The sequence below is a fragment of the Sphaeramia orbicularis genome, chromosome 19, assembly GCF_902148855.1.
Source record: "Sphaeramia orbicularis chromosome 19, fSphaOr1.1, whole genome shotgun sequence".
In the NCBI taxonomy this organism is placed as follows: domain Eukaryota; kingdom Metazoa; phylum Chordata; class Actinopteri; order Kurtiformes; family Apogonidae; genus Sphaeramia; species Sphaeramia orbicularis.
The window spans coordinates 39146835-39174092 of record NC_043975.1 but is presented as its reverse complement, the minus strand read 5'-3'; the positions used below and the strand labels follow the sequence as shown (position 1 = coordinate 39174092).

The 27258-nt window shown below is 36.8% G+C and overlaps 1 pseudogene; it reads left to right on the top strand.

The window, feature by feature from the left end:
- Positions 1-25761, top strand: LOC115439622 (eukaryotic peptide chain release factor GTP-binding subunit ERF3A-like; annotated as a pseudogene).
- Positions 25762-27258: the final 1497 nt, after the last annotated feature.

Here is a 27258-nt window from a genome sequence, read left to right as displayed (position 1 = left end):
ATGGACCCGAGAGACACAGCCCCGGATTCGTGGGAGCTGGAGGAGGATGCCGAGGCCCCGGCTGCCGCGGCGGGACTCCCAACCGCTTTCGCTGCCCTAAACGTCAACGCCAAACCGTTTGTCCCGAACATTAATGCCCCGGTGTTTGTGCCGAGCTTTCTTCAGACCAGCACCGTGGACATGCCGGCCTCTGACGGTAGGCGAAAGCCAGACAGCTCCTGGAAGTTAGCTTAACTCGCTAGCCAGCCTGCTAATCCAGCTAAGTTAGCCTTCCTGTATCCAACTCGTGTTCAGTTCTACCACAGCAGACCCAATCGCATTTCCACTAACTATTCAACAAGTCGACTAGAGTGTTTGTCATGAGTTGCAGCAGAATAATATCCGATTTATTACGACTAAACAGCAACACCTAAACAAATAAAACGTATCCATCCTTCTGTAATAAATATTAATGAAAGTTTGACATGCTTTGTGTTCTCTGCTCTGAAGGTTCCCCTGAGCCGGTGTCCAGCATGGAGGTGGCAGAAACAGTCGGTATGCATTCAGATGTACTTCACACACTGCATGTACAGGTTTATAATACTGACAGTAAAGATCTGTGGCTGTTAGGCAGGTGTTTACCACAGGACAGGTGTGGTTATGTACCTGCTGTGGGTTGAAACCTCAGATCAAGAACAGTTGAATCGAATAGAATAGCCTTTATTGTCATTGTATGTGTAATGAAATTAGTGGAGTGCTACTCCAGTCAGTGCAAACAATATGGATATAAAACTCAATACGTCAGAAAATAAGAACAGAATAAGTATAAAATTACAAAAAAGTCTAGAAGTAAAATAAGAAAACAGAATATAAAATTTAGCAAAGTAAAATAAGAATAGACTGAAATTATGAAGACACAGTATTGAAAGTGTATTAACAGTATACATATCTGTATATTAGCAATATTAACAGTGTGTGTCTATGAAAGTTTATAAAAAATAGTGTCTTTGTGTTTGAATAAATATTGCATTGTTATTGTAAGAACAGAGGATTATTGCACATAATTCACAATGTGTGGGAAAACATGAATAGTGATGTAATTCCTGACTTGTATCACTCTCTGATCCATATTTGGAGTGCTGGCATTGGGATATCCATGTGCATGTCTTGGACCTTCATATAATATGATGCAACCTCACTTACCCATGCCCAAAATAGACACCTCATTGGCACACACCAGTATGTATGTGAGTCAAGGCTGCATGTCCAAGGTCCTGCCTGCCTGCTGCGTGTGTCAGCCATTTGAATGTATTTGGTTGCTCCACAAAATACGCTCATTTTGTGCTTAAAACTTTCCTGAGTCAGGCTCATTCACATTTTTGGCCTGACCCATGGTGCTTTGTGCTCCTCAGGTTACAGAGACCTGATGGTGTTTTTTCACTAGAGAGGCTCAAAGTGTTTGCAGTGATCAGGGATAAGCCTATATATTTTTTAAAGACCAATACTGATTATTTAGTGGCCAATGTGACTACTTATCAAAATTAGGAACCAATATACATTTGCATTAAAAAAATGCCCAATGTATAACAGATTGTGGAAATGCTTATATTAATCAAGTACAGTGGATCAACAATATGTATTCTGAGTTTGCACTTTGAGCAGAAGGATATGATAAAATGAGAGGAAAGCAGAATGACAGATAAATAGGTGTTGTTTTTTTATGTCAGTGTTTTAGTGATAGGCAGTAGTCATATGTTGCTGGTGGGGACAATGTTTGGTTTACAGAGACAGGTGCAAGAGAGCCAAAAAAAGCTAATTTTTCCATTAAAGCAGTAAATGACTTGCATCACAATTTTTTTTCCAATTTGTAAAACCTGACTGATAACTTAATTGTCACTAATCCATTAGTCTTTCCATTCTTACGCACCTGAATCCCTTCCCTCACAGTGAACAACTTTGAAGATGACTCCATCATAAACACAGTCCGCTTATTTACATAACAAACTGAAACATCGCTCGGGCTTTTTCGGAAATTTTGTGGCAAAGTGCATTGTGAGAATGGGAATTCCACACTGCAGCAATTTTGCTGTCTCTTCTTTAGTGCTGAACCAAACTGACGCCTTTACCTCCATCCACCGATTATACTCATTCTTTAAAACAACCCCGGTGGACTGTATAATTTTACGTCCTAGCAATCTGGCTCATTTTCTTGCCAAATCTGAGAGAAACCACTTTTGCTTAGTTGGCATTCCGACAATGCAATTCTCAACAAAATTTTTGAAAAGGCCCGAGTGATGTTTCAGTTTGTTATGTAAACAAGCAGACTGTGTTTGTAAAGGAGTCATCTTCGAAGTTGTTCACCGTGAGGGAAGAGATTCAGGTGTGTAAGCATGGAAAGACTAATGGATTAGTGATAATTAGGCTATCACTTGGGTTTTACAAATTTGTAAAAAAAAAAATTGTGATGAAAGTAATATGCTGTATTAATGTATTTTCACTGGATATAAAACTACAGCTTTGATAAGAGAAAAATAAAAATATTGACTGAATATTGACTCTGATAATTGGTCAAAACAACAGGTTTAGCCTTACGTAATATTTGCCTTAAACTGAGACACTTGAAGTTTCTCTAAAAATGCCAAAAGAAAGGTCACACTTAGAATTAAGTAAGACTTATATATATAGCACCTGTAAGTAAAGTATCGCAAAAGATGCAGGTACAAACGGTAGACAATTAAAGTAATCTTTTTTTTTTTTTTTTTTTTTTTTTTTTTTTTATTAAATCAATGCAGTACTAATGATAAAAAGGAGTATCAGCCTTGGACATGTGGAGCGCACAGGATATAAATAAGAGACCTTGCTTAGATAAGCTGACTGGCCTAGAGGTGGAATAATGATGAAAAGTCTGGCAGATGTACAAAGAAGGACACTAAGAACAACAAGGCCTCGCAGTCCTGCAATTCAATTAACACTGCGATCTTCCAGAATTCAAGGATTTGCCTGTTTTGCTGGTTTTGTTCCAATGTTGAACGGATCCCTCTTTGCCCTTCTGCCAAGGTAAAAGAAAATCAGTGCAGCAGTTGTTTGTAGTATCCTGACAGATGGACAGACAAAACAACACTAATTGAAAATAGAGATGGCAGTCAAGAACTAGTACCAAATCCTCTGAAATATTTTCATTCCTGCCTCATAAATATCAATGCCAGCATGCTTTTCTAACAGGTGCGCATTGCAAATCTATAGACATTAGGGCTGCACGATTAATCAGATTTAAATTGAAATTGGATTTTTTAATTAGGATGATTTTTAAAAAAGGGAAATCTTCAAACCGATTTAATCTCTGTCATGCCTGCTGGCCGCACACCTCTGGGCTGCGTGCCTGCAGGCTATGGTAGGGTCTTCCTCCTATCTGTGAGAGCAGTCTTTCACAGAAGTCCATGTAATTCATGCATTCATTCATTCCAATCTAAATGATTGCAAAGGAGCAGGATGAAGAAAACTTATAATACCTGCCCCTTTCTTGAAACATCTGCTTCCATCAGTTAGGTTGCCGTTACAGCTATTACAGTAAACAGTTTATATGATAGTCAATGCAAATACAACAAATCCAAAATCCATAAGTTAAATTATTTCATTACATGCTTCTATGAAGGTTCTCTATCCTGTCCTTATACAACCTCTTAAACTGAAAAATATTTGTACAGCTTTTCTCTTCCATTGCCAAAGAATTCTACATGCTGACACGCACAACAGAAATACACATTTGCTCTACATTAGTTCTTATCCTTTGCTGTTTAAAATTAAACCTCCTTCTATGTTCTTCATCCTGTGATACTAAAACAAATAATCTCTGTAAATTTACAGGCAAAAGTCCGTTTCTCGCTCTAAACACAACCAGCAATGTCCTTAATTCAGCTAACTCTTTAAACTTAAACAGTCCTGATTTAATAAACAACTCATTTGTGTGTTCCTTGAAATTAACATTATACATGATTCTTATTGCTCTTTTTTGTAATAAAAACAATGGCTTTGTGTTACTCATATATGTGTTGCCCCATACTTCAATTCAGTAACTCAAATATGGCAGAATAAGTGAACAATATAAAATTTTAATTCCTTTATAATCCAACAAATATTTTGCTTTACCAAATACAGAAGTATTTTTAGACACCTTTTTTTACATAAGCAATATGTGGCTTCCATGTTAATTTATCATCTACTATTCCACCCAAAAAACGAATTTCTGAAGCCTTCTCAATTGTAACACCATTAATAGACAATGAAACATGTTCTTCCTTTTTTCTGTTTGAACACCATAAACTTAGTTTTATTCCAATTCACAGATTCACTCCTGAACAAAGAAAGCTTGTATCAGCTGCGAACAAAATAAACTGCATTATCTTTGAAATATCACATATGTCATTAATATATAAAATAAATAATTTTGGCCCCAGAACAGAGCCTTGTGGAACTCCACATTCAATTTTTAAACAATTAGACACTTTCCCAGAAAACTGTACATACAGCTGTCTGTTGTGTAAATAACTTGTTAACCAATCTAAAATAACTCCTCTTATGCCATATGAAAATAACTTTAAAATTAAAATGTTGTGATCTAACGTATCAAATGCTTTCTTTAAATCAATAAATACTCCTATAGTATATTTTTAATCTGTTGCATTTGTGATTTCGTCTATTATGTTCATTAATGCTAGAGCTGTGAAACGATTACCTCAAAAGCCATATTGACTGTCATTTAACAAATTATTTTTCTCAATAAAAGAATCTAACTTTTGCACAAATAATTTTTCGAGTATTTTAGAAAATTTTGACAGCAAAGATACTGGTCTGTAATTAGTCAGGTTCTGTTTGTCCCCTACTTTAGACAGTAGAATGACCTTTGCCATCTTCATTCTGTCTTGAAAAACTCCTTTGCAAAAGGAAGGATTAAAAATATGGCTTAAAGGCTTTGTTATACAATCAATAGTCTTTTTTACGATAATCATGTCAATTCCATCATTGTCTATAGAAGTCTTGTTTTTACATTTTGTGACCACAGGTCTAATATCCTCGTCACTCACCTTGTTAAGGAACATGGACTGAGTTACTTCATTTCCTCCATTCCAGCCAGTGGTTATTTGTTCATCCTGTTTCTCTATTGTGTTTGCAAGATTGGGTCCAATATTTACAATTACCACGGACGTTAAATCTGTTAATGAGCCCGCAGTACTTAAAGCAATATAAGCCATGGCTTCACGCACAGATCCCGCAACTGAAATATAGTTGCATGAGGATCACTCATCTTACGTTGTCCCGGATCCGTACCATACTGTCTTCTTCTGATCCAGGTCTGGGTTGCGGGGTCAGCAGCCTCAGCAAAGGAGCCCAGACAGCCCTCTGCCCAGACACATCCACCAGCTCCCGGGATATAATCCCACCAGTGTGTCCTGGGTCGGTCTCTTCCACGCACAGATTCCCCAATTTAAATATAACTGCATGGGGATCACTCATATGACGTGGTCCAAGCACGCATGACTGATTCCAGTCACTGACTTACATTGGTATCACTTCTGTGGGCCCAGATACCCCAAAAAGGAAAAAAAAAATTTCTAATAACTGATTTAGTTCTCTTACTTGCTAAATTTTTCATTCATAAATGTAAGTTTTGTAACACCAAACTAAATATTATTTCTTTTTTTGAAAGATATTGAATTTTTATTTAAAGCTGTTAGATAAATTTTGAAACAAGAAGGCTATAAAAACCATCAGTATTTGCTCTGATTTGGGCATTCTATTGTAGTGTATTCCCCCTGGCAAACTTGTTATGTTATATTCTTGTTGTATATATTGTTTGTGTACTCTACTTAATCCAATAAAGATGTAATGAAGAAAAAAAAAACACTTACATGGGTTCATCACGTGATACCATCACAGATTTGAGGTAGGGAGTAGTGGCTTGCATTGTGGGCTGCTCACGAAAACAACATGCTGACTTCTGTTGTCGTTTGTAGTTTTACCCGAAAATCGAGTTTTTAGAGGAAAAAATCTGGATTTTTTTTTTTTTTTTTTTTTTGCCAAAATCGTGCAGCCCTAATAGACATTAAACTCATATGTCTATGCTGCTGAAAACTTGTACAAGAGGGAGTCATGGTGGATAGGAAGAAACACTCCAAAGTCTGGAAAATTGATCAGGAACCAATTAGGGCTGGGGTTCCCATTCTTTTTCAGCTGAAGAGAACATTTTATTCCCTGGTCTTCATCTTCCACAATGAGTGCCTGAGCCATATTAGGGAAAAGCTGAGTCAGCTGGGCCAAACATTGGAATGTCACCTGTAACACTGTGAAGTAGGAATGATAGAGGATGGAAACGCACTAGTCCCATTTGTAACTAACAAACACACAAAACCAACAACTCAGATGCTAAAGCTCAGGACTGATACTTTCTATGGAAGTCTCCAGAAATGTTTTGACCTGCTTCGATAATGACACTAATCTGGTCATTCTTTATTAGGGCATCCATTAATTGTTTTGTCTATATAATGTTTGAAAATTGCGAATAATGTTTCCCAAGATATGCAGATTACTATCAAGGAGGAGAAAAGAAACCAGAAAATATTCAAGAAGAAACAAGAAAATAATTTTAATAATTTTTTCCCTCTCTATTTTTTCTCTTTCTTTTTTCTCAAACTGATTGAAGTAGCTGTCTATTCATTGAATAGGTTACAACTAATTCATGCTAAGACTCACAGTCTTTTTCTCTGTATTTCAGATGGTTAAGCGATTGAGTGCTCTCCTTCTATGGTAATTAGGAAAATGAACTCACGTATCAGCCTTTTCATGTGTTTTAATCTTTAATTTGCTGGCCAAATAAGAATGAGTTTGGGAAAAGTAGACACAGGGCATTGTTAAGCAAGCGGGCTGATAAGCAGACCTGATAATGATATTGCTGTCAAATAAAATCTGATCTGGTCCCATCCATAAGAAAACATAACCTCCTGACCAGGTTCATTATAATGTGAGGTGCCTATCTGTAAAGTCAAGGCTAACTGAGCTACCAACAGAAGTTTGTTACAGGGTGATTATCAATGAACAATGTCGAGAAGAAAATAGGCATTGTACATGACTGCTGGGCTGCATAATTTCATAGATCAAAAGCTGATTCATGTGTCGCCCTGAGAAAGATGTGTCATCGCACAGCTCAGGTGATCTCAGTGTCCTCTTGTTACTCCTCAGCAGAATATCGCAAAGATTAAGTTCAGTGTCATGCTTTTGTACTATCTATTACATGTGTGTCCAGGGCAGAACATACTAACAGTTGATTTCAGGGTCAAAAACAGAAGAGGGCACAGGCAGTAAAATCTGAATCTGTTAGAAGTTATATTTTAATCACGTTTACAATCAAATTTAAGACTTTTTAAGAATCCACAGACTGGGTGTCTGTGGATCCTTAAGAAGTGTTACATTTGATTGTCCAAAATAAGGTCTTAATTGTCCTTAAACTTTAATTCTAAATTCTTTAATTCTTAAATGTAAGACTTAATGATTTAAAAAAAAAAATCCACAGACACAATAAATAATATTGCTATATTTGCTATGAAAATCTTTGTAAAGAATTTGTCAAATTTGTGATTAGTGTTTAACAACCTCCAACAATCATTCATGTGTGGAGATGGTCAGGTATGAGCTGTAGCAGCCTGAAACATTACGGAGAAATGGAAACAGTTTGTTAATTTTTTTTGTGTGTGCAGTGAGTTTGGACATGTTTTTATACATGCAGACCTTTAGTAGATTCAGCCCTGTGTGTATTAGGATGGGTAAAATGCAGAGACTGAAATTCCTCATTGGAATTTATTATAATACAGCGGGTAAACCATTAACTAAATTAAATGTTGTAAAAGTCGTAACGAGATGAAATTCACATAACATGAAAATTAAGTAAAACACTGACACAAATGATGTACAAAATGCAATTAGATGAAAATAAATTAAAAGACGCAACAATATGAAGATGATGTAAAAGATGTATAAGACAGAAATTGCATTGATAATATGAAAGACATAATGTAACAAGTCAAAAACACAACTATTGTTGCTGATTTAATTATTTAGTGTTACATTTTTTTCATTTTATTTATGTTGATTTAATGTTGTGAAACCTGCACAATCCTTCATTTAATTCTTACCGAGCATGATAAACACATTTAAACATTTCCAAAGTATTGTAGCTGACAATCTCTACCAGCTGAACCCTAAAGACAGAAGAAAAAATGTATATCACACTAACGTTATTTTTCACAAGGTAAAAATGTCTTACAATACATGATTATATTTCATCTTCCAGTAACAAGCTTATTTCCAATATGTTAGCATTACAGGAAATAAATGAGCTGCATGTATTTTCAGCTCCGGTGGAGAATGGAGGCACAGAAGCAGACATGACCACAGAGGAAGAGACGTGGGAGCAGAAGGAGGAGCCGGGCGGAGGCGGAGGAGGTGGGGGCCATGAGGAGCACGGAGCCAGAGGAGCTTGTGAGGAGAGCGGTGGGGTAAAGGAGGATGAGGAGATGATGGAGGAGGAAGAGGAGGAGATGCCCATGCCCAAAGTGGCTTTAACACAGCCAGACGCCCCCAAGAAAGAGCATGTTAACGTGGTCTTCATTGGTCATGTCGGTGGGTTGTATTTCTATGTATACTCTTCTATTTCCCGAAGACTACAGAAAGTGTACTCATTAAATAAGTCTTTTTCTGGTTTTTGCTTTTCAGATGCTGGTAAATCAACTATTGGAGGGCAGATCATGTGAGTCTGAGTTTTCTCACATCTATTGTGATGAGAATTTATTTTAAATATCTCTTCTGGCAACCAGTTAGGTTATTAATATTCCTGAATTCCAACCATATGGAACAGCTACTGGTCATGTGTGTAAGTAATATACAGAATCTACACCTTTTACTCAGAAATGGGTCTTAAAATTCCCATGTTGTTTATTTATCTAAATCAAACTAGCGATGTACAGAAAATTACCCAAATCAATGTTAGTTTGGTTTTTAGAGTTTCTATGATTGTTTCTTGTCAGCTGTGTCCTCACCAGCTGAAGACGCATTAAAAATGAGTAAATGACTGAGAACTGTTAATATAAGGAAAAAAAGACAAGCCTACTGATATAACATTAATATAGTTTAAGACTCTGGTGACTAATGCCATGTTTCCGCTGCATGGTACTGGCTCGACTCAACTCGGCCTGTATGTGCTTCCATTCCGTAAAACAACTTGGAATCTGGTACCTGGTACTACTTTTTTAGTACTTGCTTGGCTGAGGTTCCAAAACAGGTGAAAAGATACTAAAATGTGATGTGTAAAGACTGCAGACCACTGATTGGTCAGAGAGTTGTCTCTGCATCATTCCGTCATCAATGCACGACCCGCCATTAAAAAAAAAAAAAAAAAAAAAAAAAAAAAAAAACACCGTGGTCGGTCTATGACAGGGGTCTGCAACCATTATTATCAAAAGAGCCATTTTGCCCCCTCTTCCACCAAAAAAAAGTCTAGAGCTCATAAACTTTTAAAAGTTTTAATCTTTTTTTGCATTTTATCTGTTACAACCACTGAATACAACAAACATAAGTGCAGTGTGGAATGGATTCTGGAGTATGATTACTCTAAAAGTAAACAATTAAAGTATTTCATAGTATTTGTGCTAATAGTATATGAAGTACTAATACCAAAAATACCAAATTCACGAGGTACTTATTGGAAAAATTAATTTTATTCATCATTGAATTTAGTTTTAAAGCCTATTTCAGATGAAAAAACAAACACTTTTGGAGCTTGGAAGGGATTTTTGAGTATGATTACTCCAAAAGTACACAGTAATTGTAGTTCATAGTATTTGTGCTAATAGTATATGAAGTACTAATACCAAATATACTAAATTCATGTCGTACTTTTTGGAAATCATAATTTTATTCATCATTGAATTTAGTTTTAAAGCCTATTTCAGATGAAAAAACACACTTGTGGCTTGGAAGGGAATCTGTTGTGGGATTACCCCAAAAGTACACAGTACTCATACTCATACAGTTGCTCTATGAAAAGTGTGACTATTTATGGAAATTATTCTAAAATTATTGAATTACATGAGTAATATACAAAGGACGGACAGCACCCTCCGTCCGTATCCGTCTGCGTCTTTAACGTAGAGCATAAATGAGCCCTTACTTTTGTTGTCCGGAAGGCACATTCGTTCCATGCAGCTCATCTACCATAAATGTCGAATGAGTAGCGCACAAGAAAAACGCTTGCGGCAGGCTTGACCATGCAGAGGAGAATCACGGCTGGCTTGACCGCAGCAAAGGGAGCCACTACAAGGTGGCTGAAGAGCTGCAGGTTGCCGACCCCTGGTCTAGGAGGTTTAGACATTTCTGTCCTTGGTGGCTGATGAAAAGATTTAGCGTGAGCTTGATGGGGCAACCTGCATTGAGTGAGTCTATCAGCAACTGTCTGAGCAGACATCACAGAAGTTACGCACAGTGCTGTTATGATGTCCAGGTACTGTAAAGTTGGTAGTATTCTGTAATGGTCTTGCCAGGAATAGTATCTAGTACCTGAGTTGTAACGGTTTCTCATAATAGTCTGAAAAACATTTTAAGTTTCACAGCACTGTGCTATATCCAAAAACACAAGACACAAGTAAAAGTAAGACACAAAATAATCCAAGCAATCCCAGACCATAAGCATGCTTCAGGTGTTAACACTTAAAACACATTCTGTGGCACATCCACTCACTAGTGGTTTCTGCAACATCACAACATTTGCTTCCATAATTCTTTTAACACATAACGTTGCTAAACCTAGACATGACCAACTGAAGCAACCCCAGATCTTAACACTGCCACCACAGCCTTGTACTGTAGGCACTAGGCATGATGGGTAATCACTTCATCCTCCTCTCTTCTCATTGTAATGTGTCCATCACTCTGGAACAGGGTCAATCTGGACTCAAAAGACCACATGGCATTATTCCAGTGAAACAATGTCCAATCTTTTTGCTCTCTATCAAACTGTAGGTTGTTTAAGAAATAAGAAGGTACTCACTACATTTAGATTAGATTAGATTAGATTAGATAAAATAGAACTTTATTGATCCTTTGGGAAGAGCCCTCAGGAAATTGAGGTTCCAATAGCAGCACAACATCGAATTTATACATATAAGAAATATTACAAGAAATAGTAATACAGTAACTACTGTATATAAACAGTCATGAAAAAAACAGGCAATTGTACATTGGAAAGTACTAGTAGAAACAACAAATAACAAAGTAGTAATGATAATAATAAAAAATAACTTATGTTATTATATTATTATAGTATACACAGTGTGTGTGTGTGTATGTGTATATATATATGTATATATATGTGTGTGTGTGTGTATTTTTTTTAATAATCACAGGATAGAAGTTAAAATGAAATGATAGCAGTTATAGTAGTTGTATAGTAGATGTATAAACTTGTAATGCTTCTTCAGTCTGAACAGCCAAAGAGAATCCATAAATTGGGCGCCTTTTTGAAGAGGGTTTCCCCTCTTCTAATGAATTTTGTTATTGTTGAATGTATATTGTTTTTTCTGCTATGACATGATGTTTGTGCTCCATACCATGTATTTGGTGTAGGGCTATGAAAATTAATGCATTAACGTGGATTAATCCATCATCGTGATTAATCTGATTAAAAAATTTTAATGCAATTAACCCATGTGCAGTGCAGAATGACTGAACATCTCTGGTAATACATTTCAGGCAGTTTGTCCAAGTAGCGTCACGCGCAAATGGGCAGTTGATCCAGTAGTGACAGGCAGCAGAACCAACCCATAAAGATACAAGATGCTAAACAGCAAGTTGATCTTCTCAATGGGAAATTTGAGTACAAAAAAACCAACACTGAATAGTTGTTTTAAGTTGTTTTGTTGAAACTGTTGAAGGTATTTAATAAACAGGTTGAGTGCATATATATTCCCTTCTTTCTTGAGTCTCTTTGCTCATGCAAAATGAAACTCGATTAATATAGATTTAAAATGAATGATATTTCATTTTGATTCATCGAAATTAATCCACAGCAACCCTTTGATTATTCTGATTTTTTTTTTTTTAATTAATCGATTGACAGCACTAATTTGGTGATGAATAAAATAAAAATTAAATGAAATGAATGTATCAGAGGTTAAGACCTTGTTGCAGCTGAAACATTAATCGCTGCAGTTACCTATTGTGCAATGGAAGGATCTCAAGTATTGGCTCAGGTTTTCAGGGTTTTTTTTTTGCTAGGCTTTGTATTATGTGTGTTAAGGTCTAATAAAGCATTCATGGTTGCATGGTGCACAGTTGAATCACTAGGCTGAACGCTACAGACACTCTGGTAAGAGAAGTGATGAAACTAAACCTTTGTAGGTATAAAAAGGCCATAGGATTTATGTAAGTCCGAGTTTTCCCTGCCATAAAGTCTTGCCAGCCATTGCTGAGTTGATACCATGTTAGCCAGAACAATGTGTTGTGACATATTTTTCCTTTATCAAAACATTAAACATCTCAACCTGTACAGTTTGAATATTGCACTTGGCCACACTGATTTTTATAATATAATATATATATATTAAAAAAAAAAAAAAAAAAAAAAAAAATATATATATATATATATATATATATATATATATATGTAATTTTTCACCCATTGTAGAAGTGATGAGTACCAAAAAATAAACAGCAGGCCCTACGTGTTCTGCATGGAGACACAGCAGTCAAAAAATAAAAATGAGTGAAAGCATAAAACCTTGTATGTGTGTCTGTACACTGACTCATCTGTTTGTTGTTGCAGTGTTTAGCAAAATCTCATCCACAGTGCAACAGGTTGCCTCTGGAATTAAAATTCTTCCCTGTTTTAGCTTACGTTTCACTTTTTTTTCTCACAGATGCCTGCAGTTTTTCTGAGCGATTTGTTTCACCAACTTGAGCTCATTTCTTTTCTAGGTACTTAACTGGAATGGTGGACAAACGGACCCTGGAAAAATACGAAAGAGAAGCAAAAGAAAAGAACAGAGAGACATGGTGAGAAACACTTTGCAAGTCATGATTTCCTGTCATATCCTTCCTTGTTTTGCCAGTGTGGGAGTTAAATATTTTTTTATTTGCAGTGGTTGTAAAAATATAACCACTTTTTAAGAAATCTGCAGAAACCTTGGTTTAACAACAAATAAATCATGCATTGATATATTATTGTTTAATTGTTTTGCGTTCTTAGGACATATTCCTTCCTTCATGTTTAGCATTAATTCTAATCTGAATGAATTACAGTGAGCATTTTGAAATACATGATAAATGCCCACAAACTCCAGGTTTGAGTTGATGCGTTGTTATGAATAATGGATTTTTTTTTGGTTTGAAGTTAATCAGTAGGTTATTATTACAGTGTGTGATGTGGTTTATTCAGGTAAATGTTGGTTGCTGTTTCCACTCGCTTCATCTTAGGTGCTCACTCATTTGAAACTGCTGTCTCAGGTACCTGTCGTGGGCTTTGGACACAAACCAAGAGGAGAGAGACAAGGGCAAGACGGTTGAAGTTGGAAGAGCGTACTTTGAGACTGAGAAAAAACACTTCACTATACTCGATGCTCCCGGACACAAGAGCTTTGTCCCCAACATGATTGGTGGAGCGTCACAAGCTGACCTAGCTGTTCTGGTAACATTGACAAGCAACCAACCTTAACAGACATCAGATTAATCAACAAAGACCCAAACATCCACCGGCAACTAAAATCATTTACTGATATAAAAAGTTAAATACCTATTGATCCACTAATCCTATCAATACATGTAAATAATTGGTGTAAAATGCAGTTTGTCGTCTTTTCATGGTCATCAAATATGACCCATTTGGACGTTCAGAGACTCCATAGTGAACGTGGAAACACAGTCATCTTCTGTTTTTCAGTTTCCTCTATTTTTGATGTAATTATCCTCAACTTCAGTTTGAGTTTTTATGAATATCTACCTGATCAGTACATTAAATATAAATATTAAAAGTGGAAAATACAGAACATAATGTTAGAATAAATTGTGATAAATCACTTAAGACAGGCTAAAAATAGAGAAAATTTCATTTGGGAACCACCACAAAAGTAGCACTGGGTCTTTATGGGTGCTCACACTTTGACATGATTATAACTTAAGCTTTTAATCAATACACCTGCCTTCTAAGATAATGCACTGTATGTACTGTAACATAGTCCACTTCTCCCTGGGCAGGATTAAAGCGTTAGTGAGAGAAGCTTGGGTTCAACCCTGTATTTCCACTATCACAGATGTGGTTTGCTTACTGAGACAAATTGTGATTGTAACCTACCCAAACCTTACCTACCCCAGAGCAGTTTAGGTCCAAACCCTATAAAAGTACAGCCTCCGGATGACTACTGATGAATCGATTCTAATGGATTTCACAGTGAAAAAAAGAGATACCACTTGAGCAGATTGGCAGAGTGAGAAGGTCTCTGTAGAAAATGAGCTGTACAGGATGGTTTTGGTTTTTCTTTGTACAGGGTGTCCATAAAATCTCTTTACAATTTAACAAATGTAGTACAAAAATAATTTTAATACACCATAAGGGCACCATTAGTTGCATGAAGCAAATCAAGACATTACTTGATTTCTTGCCATGTTCAGTGTCACATAGTCTCATCAGTGGTGGCAATGGCATCAGTGATCTTTTGCTTCAGGTTGTTGATGTCCTGTATCTTTGTTCAATACACAATATCTTTAATGCAACCCCATAGAAAGAAATCTAGAGGAGTGATACCTGGTGAACAAGTTGGCCAGGGAATTGGGCCATCCCTTCCAATCCACTGGTCTGGAAATGTTTGATTTAGGAACCACAACCGGTTGAAGGTCATCAAGTTGTGGTGGCACATATTCAGTCAAAAGGCCAAGGTAAACATTTGCAGTAATTGATCTCTCAGTGAAGAAAAATGAACCAATGATTCGATTGCACATGATCCCACAATGAGATTAAAAACCTTGACAACCACTGAGTACATAGAACAAATGTGATTAACTTATTTCATCAATTACTTTTGTAATAAATTTGTTGAATTGTAAAGAGACTTTGTGGACACCCTGCATTACTTATATAATAAATGTTCTTAAAACAGAGACAGATTTGAGAATTCGAGGCTCTGACTTGTCGACATTATAAGATTTCATATAAAGCCTATTTAACAGTTTTAATTCTGGATTTACATTTATTTGCTCTATTTGACAGCACTAGGATTGAAAGGATAGAATAACGCTAAAATTATTTTAGACACCTGATAACACTTGAACACAACATTCATTTACCAGAATAGATGGTTATAATACAGCCAGAGCGACCAGTGCCTGAAGACATTCTCACAGTGTTTGTTGATAGATTTCCTTCTTATCTTTGGTTGCAGTAGCTCTGCACCTGTTTTATAATTTTAAAGTCAGTGTATCTGTTTTGTGAATATGCAGCTTTAGTCCATGTTTGTGAAACCCAGGGTTGACGTGTGAACTTGAATTAAACAACATTATGCATTTTATAAATACTTGATGTAAGTTCCTTTTAGGGTTGAGCTGGTAGTTGTGGATGTTTTAGTAAATGTTGGTTTGATGAAGTCTAATCATTTTAAGCTTTTTCACCAAAACAGACCAGACAAACTAGAAATCAACCCTAGTCTACGTTGTTTATTGGTATATTTTAGGTGATTTCAGCGAGAAAGGGTGAGTTTGAGACCGGCTTTGAGAAGGGCGGGCAGACGCGGGAACATGCCATGCTGGCTAAAACAGCCGGAGTTAAACATCTCATTGTCCTGATCAACAAGATGGATGACCCCACTGTCAACTGGAGCTTAGAAAGGTGGGTGTCCAGCGTCTCTTTGAGAAAATAGCATGTATTACATTTTGTCCTGAGGTTCCCATGTGACAATTTAAGTAAATCCTGTAATGTCCTTATTGCAGGTATGAAGAGTGTAAGGAGAAGCTGGTGCCCTTTCTGAAAAAGGTGGGCTTCAACCCCAAGAAGGACATCCACTTCATGCCTTGTTCTGGACTCACAGGTGCCAACCTCAAGGACCCGGTGCCTGAGTGCCCCTGGTACACGTAAGTCGGTGCATTGTAACATACATCTATAGAATAGGAAACATTATGGCTGCAGTTGTGATGCAAAGGGTTTATTGTATTAGTTTGACATAGATTTACAGGCAGCATCTTCAGCTACTGTTCCACACAGGTTTGTAATCTGTTTTAGATACATTAACACAGAGACTACTATGTGTCAACTGGTCCAGATACTGCCTACAGTAAGAGGATCAGTTACCATGACCTATTCAAGTTAGTTTTCTGTTGGCTACCTATGTGCACTGTCATCTGTTTGCCTGTAGAGCCATTCATTTTGCCAGTAGAACTAACATAGATGTTCATGATTGAACATCAAAGGTCAGCGGCTTGAAGGTATATCATACTTACATGTTCTTGGGTGCTTGCATTATCTGTTAAGCTAGTGTGGAGGCGTGGTTGACTACTACCAAACAAAAAAAAAAAGGCTGTTAGTGTTGGTGGGTGCATTGCAAAGAAGCAAAAAGCTTCACAATCATAGTGTGAAAACAATTAAACAAGGTGACTTAAAATAATAGTGTAAGAGCATCTAAAGGGATCGACATATAACATCGAGAGAATCTCTGGTTAAAGCATACATCAAAGCAGAAGAACTCATGAACGTTAGCAAATATGGTCTGTCTGCACCACAATAGTTGGAAACAATGAAGCTAAGTTAGTGATCACTCTGTTAGGGTAGAGTAGAGTTATTTACATAAATGGAAAACAAAGTTGCGAGGGAGAAAGAGAATGTGGATCCAGTTGTGACTTGGTGTATAAGGCCAATTTTTGACACCAATTATGCAAACAGAGCTTGAAGTTAGTATTTTTAGCTACATAAACACACTCATCCCATTGTTCAGTGCATTTTACGCTAAATTCTTGTTGGTGTCTGGTGAGTACATATACACAAGATTGTAACAGCAGTCACACTGTGAGATGCTCACCCTAAATTTCGGGCACTATCAGAATTCTGTTCCAGGCTGTCTTTGATCTCAGGGCTGCAGCAAAAGACTGTATGTGACCTTCTCTCACAGTGCAACGGAGGATCACTGTTTTTTTGCTCCAACCATAGATATACCTGTATAATGTTTATTTGTAATGTGTAAGTTTACGTGTATTACCTGTGTAATATTTAATAGTAATTAACAATTGGGCAAATATACATGTTATACATTGGTTACACTTTTTTTTTTACAAAGCTATGTCTTAAATCAAAGGTGATATTGCTTTACACATAAATGATGATTCCAGTCTCCTCATGAGGCAGCTTATTTAACGCCGGTATTAAATCAGTGTAGGATATCACTACCAAGAATTAAACTGAAAAAGTCAGATAATTGTGTCCTTACATGTTATATTCACAAAGTGTCTTATATTCACACAGTGTGTTTATTTTGGTCTGCCTTTCTATTCTTTACCAGGGGTTTGCCATTTATTGCCCACCTGGACGGTTTGCCAAATTTCACCAGATCCAGTGACGGACCAGTCAGACTACCTATAGTAGATAAGTACAAGGTGAACAGCAGTGATTCCCTCTTTTTTCAAGCAAGAAAAGTGGGAAACTGGGCCTGTTTGTCTCTTCTGTCTCAGGCTGCATGGGCGTAAAAAATGTCTTTTGGGTTTGTGTACTTGTCCAAAATCTGTTTTGCTCTCTCATGTGTGTCATTCCACTTCCTCGTGGGTGATTTTTCCTAATACACACACAGTCGGCATACTCATTTCTCTTTAAGATAATTCAGCTTCTTGGCACACTTTGCAGTTTGGATGTTGGAAGCAATTCAGCACATACTTGAAGTGTTGGTGGAATGGAGTTATTTTAGAGCACTCTCAGCAGCCCCTACATTCATCAGAAGCTTTTTTCTTTCTTCATTTCTCTTCATCTTCTTTTATCCTCTTGTCTTTGCGTTGTGTGAAATGGTCCTCTCTTCCTGCGATTACATAAGAGCCTTATATAGTGTTATATGACTAAGTAGTTCTAACTGGTCTTCTCCTAATGTAAGAGGATTATGGATCAGTTCACTGGATGCTGCATACTAATTAGCATCCAGCCAAGATCCTATACAGTAAACCATACAGCTCTTAGAGCACTATCACTGTAATTATTTTTCTATTGAATGTCAGGATTAGAAATGTGAAGTGGAAATGCAATGGTTTCTCTATATCTCTTGTTTGTTTGTTTTTTATGGACTGCCAAGCAGTTGTGTGTCAAGTAAAAATGTTTGTATTTTAACCAATATCTGTACTAGGTCAATTTATCCCTAACTATAGATAGTCTGATGAGTTGGATTGGCCAATTAATCAGAGCCAATAGCACATTTTGAAAACTATTACTATCAGCAGAACTTGACTTCGATGTTAGCAGATGGTGAATACTGTATCAAATGGCATTACTAAAAGTGTATATTAGCAGAACTTCCCTAATTTTCTTAGGTCCATGTATTGATAAAATACACAATTACAGTTTTTGTGTTGTTGTTGTTTTTGGGGGGGTTTTTTGACGCAGATAGCTAATTTCCAGCTCTGTTGGTTTTTGTATTTATCCACTTTTTCCTGCTCCAAACTATTCTGTCAGCCTTTAAAAATCCACTGTCAGTCCACCTCTGACTCCATTTACATTAAAAGTCAGATGAACTACCCTCGTAGAGGTTGACTGATAGTGGATTTTTAATATTCAGTATAATAATGATTGTTTTGAATTGGATAAATCAAGGAGCTGATCAGTCTGCTCATATCACTACCACAAAAGAAAATCAATATTGTAGGAAGATAACAGCAGTCTTTGACTTAAAAAAAAACTGGGTAACAGTTAAACGTAACGGTTAGTTCAGTAAAAAATTCCATAGATATACCAGGAATTCCGTCCATCCTTCTGTCTGGCTGAGCTTGTTTATCCAATTTCTCAGACACTATTCACCTGATTCTTTTCAAATTTCACACGTGTTCTTTACATGCACCTTTCTCCCAAATTTTGCATTTTTTACACATTTTTGAAGACTCAGAATTAACCCGTGGCTTTGCAGATAAATTGGCCAAAATGTTCAATTAGTCTTTTCTCGTTTTGGAATGACTAACAGAAATGACTTTTCAACATTTGCTCCAAACAGATTACAAGTACACATGACAGGTTATTGTAGGAAAATATTAAAGATGATGTTAAAGTAAATATTTTGTTTGTGTTTGCAGGACATGGGGACCGTTGTCCTTGGGAAGCTGGAGTCTGGCTCCATCAGTAAAGCTCAGCAGCTGGTCATGATGCCAAACAGGGTGAGGGCTGTGTGACTCCACTCCTCCTGATGCGGGGGCAATAAACTTGCCAGAAAAAACCTGAAGCCTTCATTCTGATGTGAAATGTACTGCTGCCTGGATGGAGAGAGAGGATCCTCTTACCAAACTCTCCAGTTTCTGTTTCAACCACAGCCATGGATCCTGTTCCATTACAGCGATAACGTGTTCATTTCAACCGGCTCTGTATATGTATGTTGCAGCACACAGTGGAGGTGTTGAGCCTGCTGAGTGATGATGTGGAGACAGATGATGCGTGCCCCGGGGAGAATCTGAAGCTGAGGCTGAAGGGCATCGAGGAGGAAGAAATCCTTCCTGGTTTCATTCTTTGTAGTCCTGACAACCTTTGTCACTCTGGCCGCACGTTTGATGCACAGGTAAGACCAAAATACCAACTCTCTACTATTCACTAATGCATTATGTGGTTTCAACAGGTCCCTAAACATCTAAATGCAGTAAGATGGAAGCCTGTTTCATGTTGTACAAGACTGTGGTCAAACTAGGACCTTTGTGTATTAAAGACTTTGACTTTGCATGAAAGACTGTGCCATAAAAAGCACCAAATGCCTGCCTCGACATAACTAATGCTTAAATAAGTCTTATGTTGTAATTTGGGTTTATAGTGGTTTTAAAAATTATAAAACCTGTATTGGCTCAGTTGTCATTCCCCTTCCTGCTGCTCTCACTTCTTTAAATTAAAAAAAAAAGAAAAACACCAAATAAAAGCAGCGTTTCCACTGGTAAGGTTTGCTGCCACACCATACATTTCATACAAAAAAAATCATCACTGTCGCATTAGACTTATTATACATATGTATAATATATAATAGGCCAGAACAAATGTGCTGCCCCCTCAAGTGAATGTTTGCAAAGCTTCAGGAGGTAGGGAAAAGATAAATGAGCTTTAAGTTTCACTTTCACTTCTGCGGGGGGCACGGACTGCATCACTCCATACCCCCATAGTATTATAAGTAGGACCTATGCACACGCATGGTTACAGACCGAAATGCACACGTATGCATCCCCCCAGCTGAACTGCGTGCGTGCAGCTGATTACCCCCCACCAATCAAAACACACACACGTCCACCACCCCACCCCCATTACGCACTGCCACACCAACAGATGAATTCCACAGGAAACACTGACTTGCATGTTTTTGCAGTGTTGGCATGACAACAGCAGTAAGTGATCAGGGCCAAGGTCAGCCCCAGCAAGGTCTTTGTGGGTGGGCTGCCTTTTCTGCAAACTGAACCATTGTAGATGTGTACAGACTAGTGTTTTCAGGCAGGAGTTATTTTATCACCCCCAGCAGCTGACTATGGTATCTAATGCACAGAGCAAATATGCAGAAGCTAGTAGAAACAGAGTTCAAGAGTGTGCATTTGTGCATAGTAATTTCTTGTAATAATAATTTTGCAGAGCTGTGTAAAATACCAATTTGGTGCTTCAAAGCTTGACTTGCTATCATGATATCGAGATTTTAGTTGATGATTAATTTTGTTTAGTTTTATTAAAAACTTGTCAGATTATTTAATAAATGTCAGTTTTTCATCAGTTGTACTCCTCTTTTGAAGATTATTTAGATGAATTGAGGGATTTTGGATGACTTTTGCTTTGGTTTGTTTCTGGTGATTAACAATATTATGTTAAGTTTATGTAACTGTTGTCCTAATAAAGTCTAAAATATAAAAAAAAAACTATTAAACAGGGAGCTACTGGTATCCAGCAAACCAAAGGTGCTCATGGAGAGGGCATGAACAATTGGAAAAAAAGACAAAAATCCAAGCACTGACTTGGTTGGAAAATTTTGAAAATTTAAAAAGCTTTTATTTCATGAGGGCATGTAGATCAATTCATAGGGCTGGAGTAAAAAACACACCAACACATGTCGGCATGAGCCTTCTTCAGGGTGTTATAAAGAAAGAGGAAGACACTAATTTATACTCAGACTGCAGGTGTGGTAGCCAGTGAGGCAACTGAAAAAAGTTTTTCAGGCACTAGGTGGAAGTAAGTAGCCACTGTCTTGTAATTGAATTACAAAGTCTAATGATAATTGAATTATGCTTAAACACTTACGAAGAAGCATTTATTGGGGTACCAGTTTTAGAAAATATAAAATGAATTGTATGTCTGTTTGACTGTCGGATTTTCAAATGTACATTATAGAAACTCTGAACTAGTCTATGTATTAAAATAATTCTGCCTTCTTTCAGTGCTAGATATTGTTGGTAAATCAAATGGTTGAGTCAAAATGTAAGAAAAACTAACAGTTCATCTGCTTTGTTTTAGATCGTCATCATTGAGCACAAGTCAATCATTTGTCCTGGTTACAATGCAGTCCTACACATTCATACCTGCATTGAAGAAGTGCAAATAACAGTAAGTTATCGCTCTGTTCTTCAGTCTGTTGCTGAAAGTATTAAGCCGTCATTGAGCTTGGGTTAACTTTTTAAATCCTTACCACAGGCCTTAATCTGTCTGGTGGATAAGAAGTCAGGTGAGAAAAGCAAACACGGCCACGCTTTGTTAAACAGGACCAGGTATGTATCGCCAGGCTTCGGGCAGCAGGAGTCATCTGCTTAGAGACCTTCAAAGACTTCCCTCAGATGGGACGATTCACACTGAGAGATGAGGGTAAGGACACTGGGAGTTTTTGTTTGTAATATACTATATACTGTATGTTTGTTAATCTTAAGAAGGGCTGGATGATGTGGTAAAAAAAGGTAAACAATGCATTTTTTCCGCATTGATCTGACAGATTAGAACAGAGGTCTCAAACAGGTCTCAACAATATTGGTAATTTTACCAAAATTCAGCCTGTGGGCCGGCCCCGGCCCCCCAAAGGGTCCAATTCAGCCCACGTGATGAATTTGTGAAATGCAAAAATTCCACTGAGATATTAACAGTCAGCGGTGTTAAAATCATTTTAGTTCAGGTTCCACATACAGATCAATATGATCTAAAGTGGCTTGGACTAGTAAAATAACAACATAACCTAGAAATAATGTCAACTTCTTTTTGTGTTGGTTTTAGTGTAAAAAATTTAAATGACATGAAAATGTTTATCCTATCTTATCCTAATACTATCCTTTCACAAAAAATGTTTATAATCTGAACAAATATGAATAACCTAACCTGTCTTAAGAGAGTTAAGCATAATTTTACCAATATTCAGCCGGTTATGTAATGCTTTGTGTCTTTTTAGATCCATTGTGATAGTAGTTAAAATTGTACTTATTTTTCTTTAGAAATTTCAGGTTATTTGTGGTTGTTCATGTTATTCACATTTTTTTAAACATACATTGTAGATGTAAACATTTTCATAATGTAATTTTGCTCTTTTTACTCAAAAACATACGGAAAAGTTTGGAATTTACATTATTTATAGGTTATTATGACATTCTTTTACTGGTCCAGCCCACTTGATATCATATTAGTATATATGTGGCCCCTGAACTAAAATGAGTTTGACGTCCATGGATTAGAATACCTTGATAATGTCTGAAAGCTGAAGAAAGAGGGTTGATTTGTTTGACTTTAGAATATTAACATTGACTGCATTTTCATTCTAAGTTAAATGACAGATGTAGGTCTATGTATTTAAATAAAGTAAGAAAAAAAGATTACTGTTTTATAATAAATTTAAAGGGGCTATGTGTGGAATTTCTACTGTGAAATATTTAAAAAATTACCTAAAATTATAATTACAGTGTTTGGCATGACTTCATACCTCTTTATTCTAAAGATCCAATTGTATTGAATTGTAGAGTCTAATGCTGAAATCACACCATTTCTTCTACATTGTTGAGTTTGATTTTGAGGCTTATGAACCTGTCAAATTATTAGGTGATGTTACTATGTTCACTAAAATCAGGGTGTGTAAACTGTGACCATTCTGACCTTGTTTGTTCGATTCCAAACAGTTCTTTAGTACAGCTATTGACAATACAAACTGTACAGAAAACAGCTGATTTGGTTTTACTGTGGCTGTTTTCTGTCTAAAACAGAGCTAAGCTTACAGAATTATAATGGAAACTTAGTGGCTGACGCAGCACGTGAAGATTATTTGACACTGATATTTTGAACGATTGAGGTTATGTTGTAAGTAGAAAACTTGGTCATACCACAATTTTTAAAACATCCCCATCCTAAACAGAAGCAGTGCCTCTGTAAAAGAAACCCAAACACTGTACAAACTCTGTGTAGAGTTTCGTCATGTAGAATGTTAAAAAAACAAAACAAAATTGAAGATGCTTTCAGACTCACATTGTGAGTTAAATGGATATACCTGGCTGTTGGTCTGACAGCTACATGATACATTTGTCCCAAAGTAGATAGGCAGTGCACACATGACATCACAGTAACAGGACGGCAACTCGGTGATCATTCAGCCTCAGTGATGATGAAAACACCAACAACACATCTAAAATGGAAAAAACCTGTTGTGCAGAGAAGCACATTATACACATTAACATTTCTTACAAGCACTGATTTTGTACTGTAAGCAAACAGCTAACTTGTTACCTTGTAACACCTGGCATTCTAAATCTGAAAGCTTTTAGTTAACATTCTATGTTAATTCACTCTTTAACTGACATTTACATATGAACACAGTTTATATATAAATGTAAGTAAACCTGAGTTTTAGCTCACTGGCCAGTAGGCCATGAGCTTTAGTGAAGGCACTGTGTCCTTCATCGTCATCTTTGTTTGCAGTTTCTTCAAACATCTTCTCAGACAAAACTACTTTTTTTTGTTGTGTTTTTTTAACAAATGTTTTAAATATTAAAATTTTCCCTTTACTTATAATAGGCCATATTTTGATGGATTATATCATGGAAATCATATATGGACCTTCATTTACTTAGTTGAGTTAACCTCCAGTGAAAGTACCACCCACTTCTATTGGCAGATTTATCTCCTGCATCAAGACCACAAGACTCTAACATAGTGGCAGAATGTGACAACCTCACAAATTCAAGTTGTTATTGATTCTTGATAGAACATGCCGGTGAGATACAGGGACATCGGTCTTTTTTTTGTCACATGATAGTCCTCACCGATCACTAATTACAAACTGGAAGGATCTCTGACAAGGTCAGTTGTTTTTAACTGACAGATAACTGTTTTAATGATAATAATAATAATGGACTAGATTTATATATATTTCTTTTCTATTTACATGTAAAGAAAGCGTATACATTTGATCCATTAGTCATTCACTCTCACATTCACACACTGGTGGTGGTAAACTACATGTGTAGTCACAGCTGCCCTGGGCCAGGCTGACAGATGCGTTTTACTCTGTTTTGTAATTTCCTCTGTAAAATGCAGTTGTGTCACTTCATGTTTTGCCGCTTACCCTTTATAAGTCACATAGTAAAGAAGTGTGGTGGACAGCTTCTGAGATCTACAGATATCTTTTAAATGTGTGATAGACTATTAGGATGTCTATATTGAGTGGAACTGTCCACTGTCATTACAAATATTTATTCACAGTGCAGTTCACACATTGCAAGAGATTGTTTTACCATCCCGCTCTAATCTTAAATGTATAATCAATGAAATGAAATAAAGTTTTGTATCATCATCTATCTGTTTTTTTCATGTGCTGCTTCCACTAGGCAAAACTATCGCCATTGGTAAGTGCTGAAGCTGGTGCCAGAAAAGGACTAAAATGCAACAGTGGCAGCATGCATGGAGTTCTTCCACTTGTTACCAGAGGAGAAACACTGCTAGAGCCGACCCAAACAGCTACTCTCTCTTTACACACAACTATGCTGAAGAGAAGATCAACCAAGTGTGAAAGAGAATAAATTGCATCAAATGAAGAAAACGAGACTGAATCAGTTATGAACAATATGAAACGAGAGACCAAGTACCAGTGTCAGCTTTCTCATATTGAGAGCTCAGCTATGCCACTAATGTAGCTACTTGTCCCCCTTGTGTACTCCCACAGCTAACCCCGCTGTCGGCTGACCACGCCATTTGTTTTTAGAATGGAGATGGATGCAGTGTTACTGAGTCTGGGGAAGAATAACAAAACAAAACAATGACAGAATGATCTCATATCCTGCAAAAGACCAGAGTTAGCCTGTAACCAGAATTTTTCAAAGTGCATCTCCCCCTTTTTAAAAGTGGGATTAAGAATCCACTGGACATTTTTATTTGGTTTTAAGGATTGTTGTACCAAAATGTTTTAGTTTGGTCTCTCTCCACCTGAGATGGTTTGATTGGATTGAGCTCAGTTAACTACTCTGATGAACCAAGGATAAAGAAACATTCACAGACAGACACAGCTGTTACATAATCGAAACTGAAAATAAATGATCAAGCTGCAAAACAAAAGCTGTCTTCAGAATTTTGATTTCTGCACCATGTTTTTGTTACTGAATGTATAATTGACTTAATTATTGACACTTATTTTAAAAAAATATTTTACGTTATTAGATTATCTTTATTCTTTGCATAGTTGTTTTCCACTCATGCTCCTTTATTTTATTATCATATGTAAAACAAAAGAAAAGAATTCAATTTATACCTTATATGAGTATGTATTTATAGTAAGGTCCATATATATTTGGACAATGTACACAGTGGATTTGAAATGAAACATCATGTGACTGAAGTGCAGACTTCAATTCTTCAAAGCTTCAATTTAAGGCACAAGTGTCAAATATGGCTCATGAGCCAAAACTGGTCTGCGAAAGTGTCCAATCTGATCCAGTGGGATGAATTTGTCAAATGCAAAAAACATAAAGAACATAAACAACCTGAAATTTCTTCAAAATAAAAATAAAGGTAATGTTAGCAACATTATATGTCAGTTTATCATTTACACATATACATTACAACTTACAGCGGCCTGGCCAAGGACTTTGTTGACTGATGTGACCTCAACCACCTTCTACTCAACATTTCCAAGACCAGTGAAATGGTTTTGGATTTTAGGAGGAAGAGGTCCAAATTGGTGCCAGTCACTATCCACAACACATGTACAAGTTGTCTCCAATTACAGGTACCTGGGAGTCCAGCTGGGCAACAAGTTGGACTGGTCCTGTCATATGGAGACCCTGCACAAGAAGGGGCAAAGTAGACTTTATTTCCTGCGGAGATTAAGGTCATTCAACATCTCCAAGCCTCAACTGTGCAGCTTCTACCAGACTGTGGTGGCTGGTGTCCTGTTTTTTGGTGTGGTGTGTTGGGGGGAGGGAGCTCGCATTTAAGACAGAAACAGACGGAACAAACTCATTGCGAAAGCAAGCTCCATCATTGGGATGGGATTGGACACAGTTCAGCAGGTGGCTGGGGTGAGAATGCTCAGGAAGCTGAACTCTATTTTGAGTAATGCATCTCACCCACTTCACCAACTTGAGGTGTTCAGGAAGAGCACCTTCAGCCACAGACTGATTCCCCCTCAGTCCAGGACTGAACGGAGTAGGAGGTCCTTCCTGCCAGCTGCTATTAAACTTTTCAATATTCCTGTGCAATAAGTTATTGTATGCTGTGCATACTATAGGTGTTTTGTTTTATTGTATTATTTTACGTTACTTTTATTGTACATATATATATTTATATATCTTTTATTCTATTTTAACACTTCTTCATTCCATTGTTGGTTGTATGTGGGATGTCTGTTGTGATGGGTCAGTGTTTTTTTTTTTGTACTGCTGTCATAACCAAACAATTTCCTGCAAAGGATCAATAAAGTATCTATCTATCTATCTATCTATCTATCTATCTATCTATCTATCTATCTATCTATCTATCTATCTATCTATCTATCTATCTATCTATCTCTCTCTCTATCTCTCCTCTCTCTCTCTCTCTCTCTCTCTCTT